Genomic DNA, 16225 nt, shown 5'->3' with positions numbered 1-16225 from the left:
AAAACGTTACAGCTGCATTCTGGCAACTTCCGGGTCGCAACAAGCGGTCTGGTCTGCGAAATGGGAACGCCATCGGCCGGCCGTGATCGGAAGTGGCGGAGTCGGTCGCCGTCTTGGCGAACGAGGGGAGACTAGGGGGAAGAGAGAGGATGAATGGGGTAGGAGTGGAGAGCGGCTAGGGGCTGCGTTCGATACTGCTGAGCCTCAGCTCTCGAAATTAAAGACCCGCGAGCCGGGTCAACAAGCTCTCTGCTGTCCTCCCCCCCCTCCACCGGCCGGCGGCTGCAGATGAGGGTGACAAAGCGCGCACCGCCTCCGTATCTCCCAACCGACGAAAAGGGTGAACCGGTCGAACCGAACCCACCTTCTCCAGACAATTGTTCTAGGAAGCATTTCAAGTCCCACGAAAATGTAGGACACTATGCAGACCTTCCAGATACCAACTTCAGGAATGGAATGCAGTGGGTTATAAAAACTGTACGGGTCTCGGCGCATTCAACAATCAATCACCATGCCACCAGTCACTGTCCATCCTCTCACTTGCGTTGTTTAGGCTTCCAACGGTTCTCCTTCTTTTTCTTGTGCCTGCATCGGCACAGGGCTGGCAAGGTTATTTTAAACGGTGGCCAGATCCCCTTCCTGTCACAAACCAGTTACAGCCCGAGACGGAATATGAGCAACCCAACTGTTTACGTGTAGTGTTATTTGTATGAAAGTGAGCGCAAGTTTTCTAAATGTTTGTGAATCGTGTAATTGAGGCGAGACTCGGGTACCTGCCTGGTGTAACAGGCTGTGGAAAACCTCCTAAAACCGCATCCAGGCTGGCCAACATATCAACTCTCGTCGTTAGTACGCCAGTTGGAATCGATCTTGCGCCAGTACACCTCCCCACCCTGAAAAAACCACTTTAACAGGCATGGCTATCAGGTTTTCAATTGTTATGAGCTAATTTCGATATTTAAAATCACCTCTCAATTTTTTCCATTTGGGACCTCTTCTCGCTTACTACCTACTCACCTAGCGTAAGACCACAATTAATTGGACTCCACGTACCAAACCAACCTCACGGGAAACAAATGAAAGCCACATCAGTTTAGATTTATTGCCAAGTAGTCAACAGATGATCCTACAGTGTAAATCAACACTGGGAAGGTAGCCAATGTAAAATTGGAAGAAAATAACACATGTCGCAAGACTGGCCATAAGTGTCTAATCTCTTGGGTGTTTTGTAGATTTTGCTACATGATTATTTTTGCATCCAGTTAAGTTCACTGTGCTGACAGTGTATGGTGCTCCACACATTATCGGATTGTCCTTGTGAAAATTCACTCATTACCTGACAGAAGCTATATGATGTGACTGTACGATCATGCCCATCTCAGTGAACAATACGTCTGTCCCCTTGGGCAGTAGTCGCTTACAGTCGTTGAGACCCTGCACAGTATTGAGTATGCTGCTCTTGGACCCACAGATCTCATATTCATATCATATGCCTAGATTCAGACCAATGTGAGCAGCTGAAATAGGACAAATTGCACTCTCAGCTATTTTTTGTATACAGAGAATTATTAAAGTTTTTATTACAAACTGACACACCTTCAATGAGACTGTAGAAAGTTAACAGCCTGAACAGACTTTGATGGAGCCTGGTAGGTCGCTAAAAGCATGACGTATTTTTATAGTTCTTAGCTTGTAGAAACGGCATCTTGGGCGTTGGAAGCAATTGGCGGCGACCCCCTCCCTCAGTAAATACTGCTGGACAGGCCCACAGCCGTACAGGCCTCGTCAAGACAGGTCTCCAATAGAACAATGCTCCTATACCTGCACTGGCACCAGGCTGGGGGCGATGGACTGAAGGGACGCATTTACACATTGGAGTTATAAACTGGGCAAGGTCTGCAGAGCCACACGTAATAAAAATTTCTGTGTTCACCGATACTGCAAATAGGCCTGTGACCCACTTCCATTGGCTGCCTCGGTTGTGTAAGAAATTCCTGTGTCTGAGAAACGCTTACAAATAGAATCTTTATAACACCTCATAGTTAGCACTAACAAGCTCCATGGCACAGGCGACTTAGATAAAGATCTTTAAGGTTGTATCTGTTGAGTTGCTGCCATGGGAAACGAAGCGACTTCAGAGAAAAAATTCTTCCCCCTCCATGAAAACTTAAAAAAACTAGTAACTGGCAGTGTCTTTATTTTTCCAGAGACACAGATTTCTTAACTCTAGTTTAGACTGGGGAGCCTGTACTGACAGTATGAGTTCACGCGTCTCGGACTACTCGTTTGCCGAGGGCACAATTATTCGTTTTTGGTTTAACAGTCTCTGCAAGTTACATCGCTGCACAAAGCAAACAGAGAAACATACTGCAGCTCTGGCCTTATCAGAGTTGTTGTTGTTGTGGTCTTCAGTCCTGAGACTGGTTTGATGCAGCTCTCCATGCTACTCTATCCTGTGCAAGCATCTTCATCTCCCAGTACCCACTACAACCTACATCCTTCTGAATCTGCGTAGTGTAGTCATCTCTTGGTCTCCCTCTACGATTTTTACCCTCCACGCTGCCCTCCAATACTAAATTGGTGATCCCTTGATGCCTCAGAACATGTCCTACCAACCGATCCCTTCTTCTGGTCACGTTGTGCCACAAACTTCTCTTCTCCCCAATCCTGTTCAATACTTCTTCATTAGTTATGTGATCTATCCATCTAATCTTCAGCATTCTTCTGTAGCACCACATTTCGAAAGCTTCTATTGTCTTCTTGTCCAAACTATTTAGCGTCCATGTTTCACTTCCATACATGGCTACACTCCATACAAATACTTTCAGAAATGACTTCCTGACACTTAAATCTATACTCGATGTTAACAAATTTCTCTTCTTCAGAAACGCTTTCCTTGCCATTGCCAGTCTACATTTTATATCCTCTCTACTTCGACAATCATTAGTTATTTTACTCCCCAAATAGCGAAACTCCTTTACTACTTTAAGTGTCTCATTTCCTAATCTAATGCCCTCAACATCACTCGACTTAATTCGACTACATTCCATTATCCTAGTTTTGCTTTTGTTAATGTGTATCATATATCCTCCTTTCAAGACACTATCCACTGCGTTCAACTGCTCTTCCAAGTCTTTTGCTGTCTCTGACAGAATTACAATGTCATCGGCGAACCTCAAAGTTTTTATTTCTTCTCCATGGATTTTAATACCTACTCCGAACTTTTCTTCTGTTTCCTTCACTGCTTGCTCAATATACAGATTGAATAACATCGGGGAGAGACTACAATCCTGTCTCACTCCCTTCCCAACCACTGCTTCCCTTTCATGTCCCTCGACTCTTATAACTGCCATCTGGTTTCTGTACAAATTGTAAATAACCTTTCGCTCCCTGTATTTTACCCCTGCCACCTTCAGAATTTGAAAGAGAGTATTCCAGTCAACATTGTCAAAAGCTTACTCTAAGTCTACAAATGCTAGAAATGTAGGTTTGCCCTTCCTTAATCTAGCTTCTAAGATAAGTCGTAGGGTCAGTATTGCCTCACGTGTTCCAACATTTCCACGGAATCCAAACTGATCTTCCCCGAGGTCGGATTCTACTAGTTTTTCCATTCGTCCGTAAAAAATTCGCGTTAGTATTTTGCAGGTGTGACTTATTAAACTGATAGTCATCTGTCAACACCTGCTTTCTTTGGGATTGGAATTATTATATTCTTCTTGAAGTCTGAGGGTATTTCGCCTGTCTCATACATCTTGATCACCAGATGGTAGAGTTTTGTCAGGACTGGCTCTCCCAATGCCCTCAGTAGTTGCAATGGGATGTTGTCTACTCCGGGGGCCTTGTTTCGACTCAGGTCTTTCAGTGTTCTGTCAAACTCTTCACGCAGTATCGTATCTCCCATTTCATCTTCATCTACATCCTCTTCCATTTCCATAATATTGTCCTCAAGTACATCGCCCTTGCATAGACCCTCTATATACTCCTTCCACGCCGGCCGCGGTGTTCTAGCGGTTCTAGGCGCTCAGTTCGGAACCGCACGACTGCTACGGTCGCAGGTTTGAATCCTGCCTCGGGCATGGATGTGTGTTATGTCCTTACGTTAGTTAGGTTTACGTAGTTCTAAGTTCTAGGGGACTGATGACCACAGATGTTAAGTCCCATAGTGCTCAGAGTCATTTGAACCATTTTTTACTCCTTCCACCTTTCTGCTTTCCCTTCTTTGCTTAGAACTGGGTTTCCTTCTGAGCTCTTGAAGTTCATGTAAGTGGTTCTCTTAACTCCAAAGGTCTCTTTAATTTTCCTGTAGGCAGTATCTATCTTACCTCTAGAGAGATAAGCCTCTACATCCTTACATTTGTCCTCTAGCCATCCCTGCTTAGCCATATTGCACTTCCTGTCGATCCCATTTTTGAGACGTCTGTATTCCTTTTTGCCTGTTTCATTTACTGCATTTTTATATTTTCTCCTTTCATCAATTAAATTCAATATTTCTTCTGTTACCCAAGGATTTCAGCTAGCCCTCGTCTTTTTACCTACTTGATCCTCTGCTGCCTTCACTATTTCATCCCTCAAAGCTACCCATTCTTCTTCTACTGTATTTCTTTCCCCCATTCCTGTCAATTGCTCCCTTATGCTCTCCCTGAAACTCTGTACAACCTCTGGTTCTTTCAGTTTATCCAGGTCCCATCTCCTTAAATTTTCACCTTTTTGCAGTTTCTTCAGTTTCAATCTACAGGTCATAACCAATAGATTGTGGTCATAGTCCACATCTGCCCCTGGAAATGTCTTACAACTTAAAGCCTGGTTCCTAAATCTCTGTCTTACCATTATATAATCTATCTGAAACCTGTCCGTATCTCCAGGCTTCGTCCATGTATACAGCCTTCTTTTATGATTCTTGAACCAAGTGTTACCTATTATTAAGTTGTGCTCTGTGCAAAATTCTACCAGGCGGCTTCCTCTTTCATTTCTTTGCCCCAGTCCATATCCACCTACTATGTTTCCTTCTCTCCCTTTTCCTACTACCGAATTCCAGACACCCATGACTATTAAATTTTCGTCTCCCTTCACTATCTGATAAATTTCTTTGATTTGATCATAAATTTCATCAATTTCTTCGTCATCTGCAGAGCTAGTTGGCAAATAAACTTGTACTACTCTAGTAGATGTGGGCTTCGTATCTATCTTGGCCACAATAATGCGTTCAGTATGCTGTTTGTAGTAGCTTACCCGCATTCCTATTTTCCTATTCATTATTAAACCTACTCCTGCATTACCCCTATTTGATTTTGTGTTTATAACCCTGTAGTCACCTGACTAGAAGTCTTGTTCCTCCTGCCACCGAACTTCACTAATTCCCACTATATCTAACTTTAACCCATTCATTTCCCTTCTTAAATTCTCTAACCTACCTGCCCGATTAAGGGATCTGACATTCCACACTCCGATCCGTAGAATGCCAGTTTTCTTTCTCCTGATAACGACATCCTCTTGAGTAGTACCCGCCCGGAGACTCGAATGGGGGACTATTTTACCTCCGGAATATTTTACCCAAGAGGACGCCATCATCATTTAATTATACAGTAAAGCTGCATGCCCTCGGGAAAAATTACGGCCGTAGTTTCCCCTTGCTTTCAGTCGTTCGCAGTACCAGCACAGCAAGGCCGTTTTGGTTAATGTTACAAGGCCAGATCACTCAATCATCCAGACTGTTGCCCCTGCAACTAATGAAAAGGCTGCTGCTCCTCTTCAGGAACCACGCGTTTGTCTGGCCTCTCAACAGATACCCCTCCGTTGTGGTTGAACCTACGGTACGGTTATCTCTGTCGCTGAGGCACGCAAGCCTTCCCACCAACGGCAAGGTCCATGGTTCATGGGGGGAGGCTTATCAGAGTATACAGATCATAATCGCCACTTGCTCTCAGTTGCACCTATATGGAGAAACTTCTGTAGGTTATCAGTCAAAGTCTGCTCAGCGTCAGATCAATTCAGATTGCGTTATCCAAGTTTTTAGGCCAGAGTACTTGACTCACTTCTGCCACGCAGGATCCTGGTCCACTGCGGTTTTAAACCAACACTTAGTTGTTTACAGTGTACAATAAAAACTTGTTTAGCATAATTTATGTCTGTATTTGTTTTGGGAAAATAAATGTTGTTAGTAAACTAAATCGTTCATACATTCTCAATCATTTTTATACAGTCCAAATAGTGTTTATTTTCACAGCTATATCGCTGTACTATAAACCCATGTCACAATGGGCGATAACGCAGCCACTTCGAATACCGACACATGCTGGTAAATCTTTATTCTTCTTAGACGAATTAATACATCATATCCTTACAAACAAACAACATTCAAATGCGACTATGAATTGGAAGCCCAGTCTGCAATGTTCCCTTCATAGACAGACTATATATGACATTATGCCTACCGGCTTTATGCAGGTGCTCACGATTTCCATACCAAAGCATATGGTATAAGTGAATGCTGATTGACGTTTGTGGCATGCTGCCTTCACGGTGCTGCAGTTTTAATGGGCAACAGTGTATTTGGCTTGTGAGCGCTGTAACCACATAAAATTTAACATTTCCTCTCCATTAGGCCTGCGTTGTACAGAAACGAGAACTCATCAAAAGTATTGAGACAGCTATTAGTGGACATTAAAATGGGGCGTGTCTACCCCTCGGCTTTATGGCGGCTTGAACACTTTCAGTGAGGTGCATCAATGTCTGTACAGCTGGTCTCCCCTTCTTGCTCAAGAGCCGAACTCAGAGGAGGTAGTAATGTTGCATTCTGGGGTTTGGACTGCTGTCGACGCTCTGATTCATCCCGATGATGTTCAATGTGTTCAGGTCGGGAGTCTGGGCACACCAGTTCAATTCTTGGCCACAAATCACTACCTCACAGATTTTGTCTATGACAGGGCTTTGTCACAGTGATGTGAACAATCATCGTCTTCCAACTGCCCCTAAACTGTAAACAGCAGACAATGCTCCAATGTCCGCTCATGTCCTTCAGCATTTAGCGTCTTCTTAGGTGCAATAAAGGGACCGTACCCTAACCTACAGAAACACTATCTTCTCCGTCACTCGCTATTGTAACTACGCTTCATGACAGGCAACTTATCCAGGTATTCACCAATCTCAGACACTTCTACCCGACTGCCAGAGGCAGCAGAGTGATTCATCAGTCCAAATCACTCGTTTTCACTCACCCACTGTCCAATGGCGTCGCTCTTTACACTACCTAAAGTGCGGTTCACCTTTCATTAGAAACGTGTGTGGCTCATGTGGAACTGATCGACTATTGTACCCGGTTCTTCTTATCTCCTTGTTTCTTCGCGTATTCACTTCAGAATCCCATCACCAATTCTCCCTTTGGGCTGGTTTGGAAGGGCTCAAATACACGCGACGGGTGTATCACTCGAGTGGCTACCATGACCACCCCGCCCTCTTCTATACTGGCAATACAAAACTCTCCGCGTACTTTTACACTGGCGAATTCGCCTCTAGTGACATCTATTGGTCGCTTATGTACAAGAAAGACCGGCGCGTAGAGCTGCAGCAAACCCTTCTTCGTACTGAAGACCACAACAACGGGATCTAAAGCTCAAGATTGGCATGAGAGTACCACTCGTTATCAAACAGCTGTCACGTCATCCTCCGCCAGTGACGTCATTGGGAGCTGTCTCCAGGGAGACTGATCAACACGCCACTCCTTCCAGGAAGCTGGAGCTGCTTATGCGAGTAGACGGTAAACTATCACCATGAGTGCAGCCCATTACGATTTTCCAGCCAAGGGAAAATACCTGACAGTATCGGAAATGAGAGCCAGGTCCGTTGCACTGCAGTCCCTTGAACATCCATCACGCCTGAAGTCATGATGGCGCCCTTCCAACATCTTAGAATGGAACTAGCCTATCGTACAAAATTTGAGACGGAACTACTACGAGTGCTGTTCATTTCAAGGTTTCAGTAGTCATTAACGGAGGAAGTCTGTAAATAAATGTCTCTGATGTTAGTTCTTTTTATATACGGTTACCTCTTTAGTCCCAGGGAACAGATAGACAGCAAGAAACAGCAATACACAAGTGATACCTGAGAGAGGGTAACAGATTTGAAAGCTTTGTAAAAGCTGTCCTTATCCGTAGTAGAAGTAAGTAAATAAATAATATATGAACAGTCGGTACATCCGACTGCTACGTTCACTTCCCGGTACAGCCTCGTGATACCAACTGAGAAGCCACTTGAACGAGAAGCGACTCCAAAATTTGGAAAGCTCTCAACAGCTTGGGGGGGGGGGGGGGGGGGAGGAGTGGCGTATTATTGGCTTGCAGATGACGGCACCCTATGACAGACGATGACGTGGCGGTCAGTATTGCATCGTCCTGAGAGTCTTATTGCGGGATCACTTTGTTTCATAGTGATAAACTAATATCTGTTTAGATTACAATTTCATTTGTTCAATAGTATTACAATCCTCTATTCTTCTCCCGCTGGCACTCATGAGCAAAGAGACGTAATGGTTCTCTCTCTCTCTCTCTCTCTCTCTCTCTCTCTCTCTCTATCTCTCTCTCTCTCCCCTTCTCCGCTCTCCCTACTTTTCTTAAACTACACGAAGTGCAAATGAATAAATACTTGCCCGATCTTGTATCTGTAGCGCGACGAAACTATTGATGTCACAACATCAAACTAATTTCACCACTACAGTTTCTTCGAAGATACAACAACTTATTTCAGCGCTACCGACTTTTTAACTGACTGTAACTTGCACATAAAACTGAGTGTCTGTAATCTCGAAGAGCTTTTGTAGCATCTAATTGACTTCTGTTAGGCGCCAGGTGCCACATCTGTGAACAGTTTATTCTTTACAATAGGGAAGGCGCGTATAACCGAATTACATAGCATATCTGAATAATTACTGTATTTATAGAATTCTTTAACTTTTCACCGATCAGTAATCTAAACTAATCCACTTTGTTTCCAGGCACTATGGTTTATTACTATAATTTGTATAACGTCTCCAAATTTGGACATTGTAAACTGCGTGATTTTTCTAACTTATTGGTAAAATGTCTAAAATGTAGAGCAATTGTTTTTCATCACACACATTGTCTGAACAATAACCCTGACAACTGCAAATATAGATAACAATATATAGATAATAACAGAAAAGAAGCGGTCGTAATCGCTGCTACTTCTTCTGCCTATATTCCTTTAGTTTTCGCTGTTCTTGGAGAAAGAGTCATTTACGTTGAGGAGGTGTCTATGTTGTAACTGTTAATACGTGTATGAAATGTTAGCCTTGTTATTATTGAAAGTAACCTACCGATTCCTCATGTCAATGATTTAAATATTTAAAAAGTTTCTACCAGTTTATAGCTGCCGCGCCGCCAGGAAACAGAAAATCGAGGGTGTGCAACAATTAGCCACCATTACGCGGCAGTTCCAAATGTCACAAAATGTTTCATGTCTTTTTCATTAGCAGCAACCACAAAGCAGTTTAAAGCAGTCATTTACTAATAGCTTGCACAGCAAAGAGTTTATTTTATTACAGTGTCAGTATTTACAATATTTTAGATCCAAGTTAGATACAACAGCTTTGGTCTTAACTATTAACGAAAGAATCTTAATATACCGGGTGATCAAAAAGTCAGTATAAATTTGAAAACTTAAGAAAACACGGAATAATGTAGATAGAGGGGTAAAAATTGACACACATGCTTGAAATGACATGGGGTTTTATTAGAACAAAAAAACCAAAGAATTGATAGACGCTTGAAAGATCTCTTGCGCGCGTCGTTTGGTGATGATCGTGTGCTCAGCCGACACTTTCGTCATGCTTGGCCTCCCAGGTCCCCAGACCTCAGTCCGTGCGATTATTGGCTTTGGGGTTACCTGAAGTCGCAAGTGTATCGTGATCGACCGACATCACTAGGGATGCTGAAAGACAACATTCGATGCCAATGCCTCACCATAACCCCGGACATGCTTAACAGTGCTGTTCACAACATTATTCCTCGACTGCAGCTATTGTTAAGGAATGATGGTGGACATATTGAGCATTTCCTGTAAAGAACATCATCTTTGCTTTGTCTTACTTTGTTATGCTAATTATTACTGTTCTGATCAGATGAAGCGCCATCTGTCGGACTTTTTTTGAACGTTTGTATTTTTTTGGTTCTAATAAAACCCCATGTCATTCCAAGCATGTGTGTCAATTTGTACCTCTCTATCTACATTATTCCGTGATTTATTCAGTTTTCAAATTTATGCTGGGCCAAACTTTCAGGAAACATTGCTCACACACAAAGAAAGAAAATACGTTAAGTGGACTTGTGTCCGGAAACGCTTACTTTCCATGTTAGAGCTCATTTTATTACTTCTCTTCAAATCACATTAATCATGGAATGGGAACACACAGCAACAGAACGTACCAGCGTGACTTCAAACACTTTGTTACAGTAAATGTTCAAAATGTCCTCCGTTAGCGAGGATACATGCATCCACCCTCCGTCGCATGGAATCCCTGATGGGCTGATGCAGCCCTGGAGAACGGCGTATTGTATCACAGCCGTCCACAATACGAGCACGAAGTCTCTATATTTAGTACCGGCGTTGCGTAGACAAGAGCTTTCAAATGCCCCCATAAATGAAAGTCAAGAGGGTTGAGGTCAGGAAAGCGTGGTGGCCATGGAATTGGTCCGCCTCTACCAATCTATCGGTCACCGAATCTGTTGTTGAGAAGCGTGCGACCACTTCGACTGAAATGTGCAGGAGCTCCATCGTGCATGAACCACATGTTGTGTCGTACTTCTAAAGGCACATGTTCTAGCAGCACAGGTACAGTATCCCGTATGAAATCATGATAACGTGCTCCATTGAGCGTACATACTGACGAAACTAAAATGAGCTCTAACATGGAAATTAAGCATTCCGGGCACATGTCCACATAATATGTTTTCTTTATTTGCGTGTGAGGAATGTTTCCTGAAATTTTGGCTGTACCTTTTTGTAACACCCTGTATATATACGTGGTGAGTTACCTAACGTTACCGCTGGATATATGTCATAAACCACATCAAATACTGACGAATCGATTCCACAGACCGAACGTGAGGAGAGGGGTTAGTGTAATTGGTTAATACAAACCATAAAAAATGCACGGAAGTATGTTTTTTAACACAAACCTACGTTTTTTTTTTAAATGGAACCCTGTTTGTTTTGTTAGCACATCTGAACATATAAACAAATACACTAGGCCCTCTGTGGAATCGATTCGTCAGTATTTGATGTGGTTTACTAAATATATCCAGCGGTAATGTTAGGTGACTCACCCTGTATACCGTTTAGGCGCCTTGTATGATAAAAGTAGTGAACCCACCAACAAAAAGTAAATGCAAAGCCAATGTTTTTTTCTTTGCGAATTTTTATAGCACTGTCTTGCTACGAAAGTCTGACCCCTATTATATGCAAGTTTGCGTAATTTATACGCTGTCTTGGTGTCGGAATATCTATTAACGGACGCATAAGTAAAAATAAAATGAAATCTTTTATCAGCTATTTGTACCAATTGTGCTGGTTGCGTGAAAAGCACAAACTACACTCATTGGAGCTGCCAGAAGACAGCGTCAAAAGTCAACTGAAAATCATAAACGTTCACACCACTGGTAGGTATCTAAATGATTACGGTTGCAATCCCCTGCGACAGGTTGAGAGGCCATCACAGTGCACTAGTGCTGTTACCAGGCCTGGTAAGCTATACAGGGTGCTCCGGTAAGAGCGTGCAAAAATGTAACAGGGCATGGAGGATGCTCCACTGGAAAATTTGAGGTAGGGAACCTGCAGTCGGAGAAGCCAGTTTAAGGAGATACGGATGTAAACTTGTCTACCTCTGTGTCTAACATTACTGTTTCCCACCTTATTTAAAACTAACACGCGTACAACGTCACACGTTTGACGAATGCGGGAGTCTGGTTCATTGGTAACATGGCGACCATGACACATCCGATTTTGAAAAGGACGTGCTGGAACGTGTTGCAACGAATCTCATTACAAGTACTCGTCGCAATACACGTGAAATGGGAGCTGCACATACTGGAATGTGGCGAGTGCTCCAGGAACAACAACTACACCCATATCACCCACAAGAAGGCCACGCAATGTTTGTGACTGATTTTGCCTCAAGGGTCGCATTGTCTCAGTGGTTGTCCAACAATGGATTGATCGACCATATTGCCTCCAAATCGTGCTGTTTACTGACGAGGCTTCATTTGATCGTGATGGTATTTCGAACAGCAGCAATAGCCATGTGAGGGATGAGGAAAGCACTCACTCTGTAACAGAGTTACACCGTCAAGTACGTTTTGCTGTGAATATCTTGGCCGGCATTGTGGGCGACAGCCTCAGGGTGCCATATCTTCTTCTACCTGACCGTCTGAAAGGCCACCTGCACTTGAGGTTCGTGCAGAGAGTTCTGCCTGCGTTGTTGGAGAACGAACCCTCGGCTGTTCGTGAGAAGATGTGGATACAACGTGACGGTGCACCGCCTCACTTCAGTGTGGATGTCCGCAACCGTCTCGATGCTGTATTTCCCGGTCACTGGATTGGAAGGGGAGGTCCTACACAACAGCCTGCAGGTGACTTGACCTGAAACCCCTTGATTATTTCCTATGGGTATATTTAAAGTACCTCGAGTACAAGACCCCAGTGGATACGGACATGGCATTAGTTGCCGGAATTGTAGCTGCTTGTGATGTGATTCGACACATACCAGGGATGTTTGTATGGGTGCGTTAGAATCTTGTTCAGCAACGTAATGCTTGCATTGAGGTTGATGGTCGGCAGTTTCAGCATATTTTGCAAGACACAGTCTAAATGGTACTTTCATTGTGTCAATGACGGTATTTTCAGTAGCTAAATAAAAAATTACACAGTAGTAATGTGATTTCATTCCTATTATCTTCTTAAGCAGGCTTCCTTGACCCCAGGTTCCCTACCTCAAATTGTTCAGTGGAGCATCCTTTGTCCCCTGTTAAATTTTTTTACGCCCTTACAGAAACACCCTGTGTAAGGGACGTAAGCAGCGTCAGATGTTAAGTACTGCTAAAGACACAAAGACTGGGTGAGAGATCTTCATCAGTATCTGAAAAAGTTTGAAACGGGGCTCATTGGAGACCCCCATTTGGCGGGCTGGTCGAATCGAGCAATATCTACGTTTCTAGAGCGTTTGGATGTGACAGTGGCCCGATGTTGGACAGCATTGGAACATGAGGGCAGGCACTCTCTTCGTCAAAGTTCTGGAAGGTTGATGTTTTGAGGGAGTGGACCGAACAGCGAGGCCATCCGTTCCACCAGATTATGGAAGGATGAGGAAGCAAGTTGGCTGTGCTCTTTCAAAGGAACGATCCTGCCTGAAGCAATTTGGTGAAATCAAGGAAAGCCTGAATCAGGATGGCAGGACGCGGGTTTGAACCATCTTCCTCCTGAATGCCAGTCCAGTGTGCTAACCACCGCTCCACCCTGCTCGGTAAAGGTTCCGGTCTGACCACCACAACCGACAATTGGCGTATCGTGCACTCGGCACATCACGACGCATTCAGCCATCCGAGGAGTAACTGATATCCTGCAACATTCTGTCATCCCGCACCATTGGTCGAACACTAGCAAGCAGGGATTTCCCGTCCCACGCGTACACTGCCAGTGGTAACACAATACAGGCATTCGTGTTTGGAGAGGTGCAGTAACGGAGAAGCATGAACTGCCGACGAGGGTAAGACATTGTATTCAGCGGTAAATCGCGATTTGCACGACCCTTGACGACCATCGTTCGTCTGCATGACGGCAATTTGAGTAGAGGTATCGTTCTTCCAAGTTTTCAGCAATCATAATTGTGTTACTCCTGACGTCATAGTGTAACTTTAGGTCACGGTTGGTAGTGATTCAGGGACATCCGGCGTCCTCAGTCAGTGGTCTTCGTACGGACCCCGGGACACGTCGGAATTCCGGGAAATTAATTTAAGCAGAGAGCCTAGTCAAAGAGACTACTCGTAAACCGGGTCTGGAGATCGGCAAACCGGAATATGATCATCGATCAGTATTACGGCGCAAAGTTTTTGGGCTCTGGAATACAGAATGACGCTCCCTGACTTTGCCGAATAAGTTACATGTGGTAAATTTGCCGAATACGTTACATATGATAAAGCAGACGAAGAATGTGTGGAGGCCCTCAATGCGAGTCTCTCGCAAGGACTCGATTATTTTTTGCCAACTCCATATTGGCCATACTTGGGCTGACTCACAGTCACCTCCTACGTCGCGAGGACCTACCGCAGTGCCGCTGTGGTTTGCAATTGACAGTGTTTTACTCTTGACAGTGGTTCGTGCTTGACATTGGTCTACATCTTGTTGGACTGTCCAAATCTAGCCGCCTGAGGTGGACTGGTATTAGGTGACAATGTTTCAGCGGCTGATCTAGTTGAAAAGTTTTATTCGAGAGGGAGGTTTTTATCACTCAGTTTAAGTGTGGGCGTCTGGTCTTTTCTCCAAGGCCTCCATCCTTTCTGCATTTTAACTCTTCCTCGCTCCCTCCAGTGCTGTTTGTTCGACTAGATGTTCGTCTTTTCACCGTCTGTGTTTCTCTTGCCTTGTGCTTTTAGGCTAGACATTTCAGTGTGTTGCAGATTAGCTCACTCATGCTTTTTGATTCTTACGACCAGTCAGTACATGTCATCTGCTATATTGTTTTAACACCTTAATTCATGTTTTCAATTTGGCTTGCTTCTTTCGTTACACACTTATATTACGGATTTCAGGCAATAGGATTCTTTTGGGATTCGATTTTAATCAGAGAACTGTGTGACTAAGGGAAAATGGACTAATGACAATGCAGTTTAGTCCTTTTACTCTACAAATCAGTCAACCAAACAACCAATATCATGTGTCCTCACTTGTTACCTCTCAAGAGACAATATCGTTGTGCCATGTTTCAACAGGATAATGCTCATACATACACGGTGCTTGTGTCCCCGGACTGTGTGCGTCATGTTGATTGATTCCTGTGTCCTGCAAGATCCCCAGGTTAATAGCTGACAGAACATGTGTGGCACCTCCTGCAATGTCCTGCGGTTGGCAGGAAAGAGATAACGATCGAGTTGGAACACACTTAATTTAACTAAAACGCGTTGTTGGCGTGCAATAATTTCCAGGCGAAATAACAACAAGAAACACAACAATTCTTGTGGTGGCAAAAGTCAGATAAGAGTACAAGACAATAAGAAAAAATAATAACCAAAACACTACGTTACACAATTACAAAGTGGCGTTACGCCCAACAAGATACAACTTTCTGCTGAAGTCTACGGCAAGTGTCTAATGGGCTAGAGCCGGCGTAGGTATTGGCCGGAGCTGTCCTAGCTGTCTGACTCTGCTGGCGTTCTATTAACACCGATTCTGCGGACTGCAGCACTAAGTGCTATTAGCTTCTCACGAAGTAGTGCCGTGTTTATGTGGAAGGTCTGTTAACGTTTACATCCACTAGCGATGTTCTGATATGAGCTCTTGAACGGAGGTCGACAGCCCACTTTGCTTGCATGTTGTGCGGGTCCTCTAACATATAAGGGGCAGCTACGACCCCTACTCGGACGTCAAACATGTCCTAGTGCCAGGATCCTGGGTACAAGGACCAGTTACAACAGTTGTGGGTCAGCTTGCCTCAGAAGAGCATGCACCGAGTTTATGACCCAATCAGCGTCATGCATCCAGGTCACAGGGTGCAGCGTCATGGTAGTAAGCCAGTTCATACTACCAAGTTCTTCGCGTGTTGTTGTCTTCAGTCCTGAGACTGGTTTGATGAAGCTCTCCATGCTACTCTATCCTGTGCAGCTTCATCTCCCAGTACTTATACTGCAACCTACAACCTTCTGAATCTGCTTAGTGTATTTATCTCTTGGCCTCCCTCTACGATTTTTACTCACCACGCTGCCCTCCAATGCTCAATTTGTGATCCCTTGATGCCTCAGAACATGTCCTACCAACCGGTCCCTTCTTCTTATCAAGTTGTGCAACAAACTCCTCTTCTCCCCAATTCTGTTCAATACCTCCTCATTAGTTATGTGATCTACCCACCTAATCTTCAACATTGTTCTGTAGCACCACATTTCGAAAGCTTCTATTCTCTTCTTGTGCAAACTATTTATCGCCCATGTTTCACTTCCATACATGGCTA

General features: G+C 44.0%; 1 protein-coding gene across 6 annotated transcripts in view; it reads right to left on the bottom strand.

Annotated features, from left to right (window-relative positions):
- Positions 1-16225, bottom strand: part of LOC126319460 (calcium-binding protein E63-1) — a 575661-nt gene that overhangs the window by 48079 nt on the left and 511357 nt on the right. The gene's annotated exons all lie outside the window — the stretch shown is intronic.

Source organism: Schistocerca gregaria, chromosome 1 (genome assembly GCF_023897955.1).
Source record: "Schistocerca gregaria isolate iqSchGreg1 chromosome 1, iqSchGreg1.2, whole genome shotgun sequence".
Classification (NCBI taxonomy): domain Eukaryota; kingdom Metazoa; phylum Arthropoda; class Insecta; order Orthoptera; family Acrididae; genus Schistocerca; species Schistocerca gregaria.
The sequence above is the reverse complement of the archived record's forward strand: the minus strand, read 5'-3'. Positions and strand labels throughout refer to the sequence as shown.